The sequence below is a fragment of the Pocillopora verrucosa genome, chromosome 1 (assembly GCF_036669915.1).
Source record: "Pocillopora verrucosa isolate sample1 chromosome 1, ASM3666991v2, whole genome shotgun sequence".
Taxonomy (NCBI): Eukaryota; Metazoa; Cnidaria; class Anthozoa; order Scleractinia; family Pocilloporidae; genus Pocillopora; species Pocillopora verrucosa.
The window spans coordinates 7,083,083-7,086,367 of NC_089312.1; the positions used below are offsets into that span (position 1 = coordinate 7,083,083).

At 37.4% G+C, this 3,285-nt stretch overlaps 1 pseudogene; it reads right to left on the reverse strand.

Annotated features, from left to right (window-relative positions):
- Positions 1 to 468: 468 nt before the first annotated feature.
- On the reverse strand, positions 469 to 2,926 carry LOC131779481 (uncharacterized; annotated as a pseudogene).
- Positions 2,927 to 3,285: the final 359 nt, after the last annotated feature.

The window sequence follows — 3,285 nt, forward strand, 5'->3', positions numbered from 1 at the left end:
ACAAGAGGAAACAAAGAATGAGTCTGCTTGGAAATACCTTGTGTCAAACCTAATATTCATGTTTTCATTGCTTGGTACCAGCAGTTGTTAGAATTGGTCCTCTCTAATGACCTCACATATTAATACTGAACAGCTGGCTCCTAGTTGTAATTATCTCAGAAACTGTGGTGCAATGGAAAACAAAAGAGACATCATTTGTTTATATTAAAAAAGGTAGACCAGATAGTTTCTCTGAAATTAAATGTCTTTGAAGTAAGCACCCTGGTCTCTGCCAAGCGGTTTAGATGCCTGGTATGTTGGTGCATCTGTAGAGACGATGCTTCTCGATTCACATTTTCATTCTGAAAGACAAATGAGTCAATGAGCAAGAGAAGGCAGTGAATCCAAAAAGTGCCAAAGTAATTGTGCAGAATTAACCACATAAGCATGCAGCTACTACTTCAGGTTTAGTTAAAAGTTTTTTGCTCATCACATAGCCATTCTGCTTGCACCGTGACTCTGCATGGCATCTGACATGATTTCCCTGAGTAATAAATACACCAAGTTATAGAAAAATAGATTAATAAATCAGTACTAATAATTATAGTAAGTATAATGTCTCTTGTTCACCATTATTAAAGAAATATGTGCAATCTTTGAGGTAATGATCATGTCATATCTTATTAGAATAACACAACAAAAGGTACTTACAGAAATGAAAACAACACACTATGTTCTCAAGAAACAGTCACTCAAATTACCTGGTAATGGTCAACTACATTCAACAGTGTACCCTGAAATTTTTCTTCATTGGGTGGACTGTTCTTCATGCAGAAGTACACAAGAGTCCTTGTACTTTTCGCTGTAAAATATTCACAATTATTATATTCCATTGTATTCATCTTATATCAAGAAGGAATTTGACATCTGCAGATAATTGTGGAGAGAATATAGCTTTTGATGACTCTCATAAGAGAGATATCTTACCTTTGTCGAACAATTCAAAAAACTACTTTGAGCCCTCATCCCTCTGGGCCCCTGAGGCAACTTCCTTCATTACTTTAGTCACAGACTTTGCACCTGAAAATAAAAATAAAAAAATATTAATACTAATTAAATACTAACTTTCAAGAAATAGTCATAATCGTCAAGACAAAATGAGCCAAAAAATACAAGTGTGTACTGAGCACCATGCCAAGAGTCCAAGGAATTAAGCATTCCTTTTGACAAGATCCATATTTTTAGCTGTAATACAAAGTCATATGCCACCTCTGCAACATGGAACCATGAAAAAAGAATTACTTTAGCTGCATTATAAAAGATACTTCTGATCTCCATATTTGTATTACATATGTGATATGATATTATTGAGGATGCAAATTTATCATACCTTGTGTCTCAGAGAGATAAGTCAGCAGCTCTTTTGTCATAGGGACCTCACGGCTTACTGCTGAAGTTTCATTGGCCCTACTCCAGTTGACAGCTGCTAACACCTTTTTGGTCCTAAAGATAATCAGTGCAAATGAAATAATTTTAGGAATGGTGTTGAACATACCTGAGGTTCAACATATCATACAAAGAGATCAAGTAGAAACCATCTTACAAGAAAGAAAGGGCTGACACTGTTGTGTGTGCTGCTGATTGACGGGAATCATGCCTTGCATCTGTTATAACACACTGTAGGAAGAAATGGTAGAAATCATGACATAAAAATGGTCACATTTCTCTACTCACAGATATTTTCAAGGTTTACAATCTGATATAATATTTTATATATTTGTATGTGTCAGTCTACATAATATATTCCGAGTATGGCAGGTGTATAAGTATGTGGCCAAAGACAAAATGAAATTAAAATGACAATTTGTACCTCTCCATTCACAGAATATGCAGGGTTACTCTTCACTTGTTCTTGAGCAGCCAACATCGACTCATTGGAGACCCTCTTCACGACTGTCAAGTAACTGAGCTTTTCCAAGACTGTTGAAGTGATTAAAAATAGAATTATTTTAGAATTGTATCTGGTAAGGCACAAACCAAAGAAGGAACAGTTTAGTCAGTTTGAGCTATCTTGGTAAAACATTCATGATTTAGCAACCTGCAAACTGCTGCTGACTGCCTTCTCCTTGCAAGGAGAAAGACTGCATGATTTTCAGAGCATCTGAACATGTGCATTGCTAACCTGTGTTGGAGGTCTTTTTTCCCTCTGACCCAATGTTGCCTGCTTGACAGAAACTTGTGTATTCTCTCTCTGTCAAGCCACAGGACAATACTCCATGAATCAATCTATGAAAGAGAGACAGAGAAGTGACCAGTTACAAAAAACAAAAAATGTAAAATACCGAGATAACAAATTTCAGTAAATTTCAAGCAAAAATAAAAGAGTGCTCACCTGAAATTTACATAGTACTTAGGAGGAGATCCTCCCATGATAGGGGAGGAGAACCACTTGAAAGAATCTCCACCAACACATGAAATTTTCACTGACACTAAATGACTCTGTCTATCGAAGACAAGTGACTCACAAGCGAGGGGTTTTCCACAATAACAACATGATGTCGTTAGCGTATTAGAGAAAAAAGAAAACAGAGTTCGCGGAGATTCTTCACTGCAGAGATACATGTATAAGGAGTCGTTCTCTGCTGAAGATGCAGCGATTTGCATTCTTTGTGGCGTACGTTCTGCTTGTGGAGGAGAAATTGGAAAAAAAGGATCAGCAAAAGGCAAAGAAATACGGGAAGATGGAGTGGAAGAAGCTTAAGGAATTGAAAACCGTGCAGTTGTGGATGGTGTATTTCGGACTTCCCGTTGATGATAAGCTCAAATCGCTCGATGTCAGTCATTTCCTCTCAATTTTCTCCTCAAAAGCTAACAGAAGAGCTTCCATCGAATCTGCATTCTGTGTGCTTGTCGTCGCTTTTGTAAGATTCAACGAGCCTTTGGCCATCTTTATGCGGTCTTTGATGCCGAGAAGTCTGCTCTCCTGAGTTCGAGGAACTTCTATGTTGAACGAGAACTGTGGACCTCGATCCGTTGAATGCTTTTTCTTGGGTACAGATGGCTTATTTCCCTCAGCCATAACGAATAAATTTCCCAATAAATATATCTTTCGAGCAGTGAAAGCCAAGACTATTCTCCAAACTGAACTAGAGTTGTGAAATTCTGTCTCAAAATCGCACTTACTTGTGAAATCATCCATACTTTAGAAGTTTTGTCACAGAATTGTCACAGATAACAGTAGTCTGAGCATTGCGCATAGAATGTGTCATAAATCCGCTAGTTTCAATGGGAATAATCTGAAAGCTC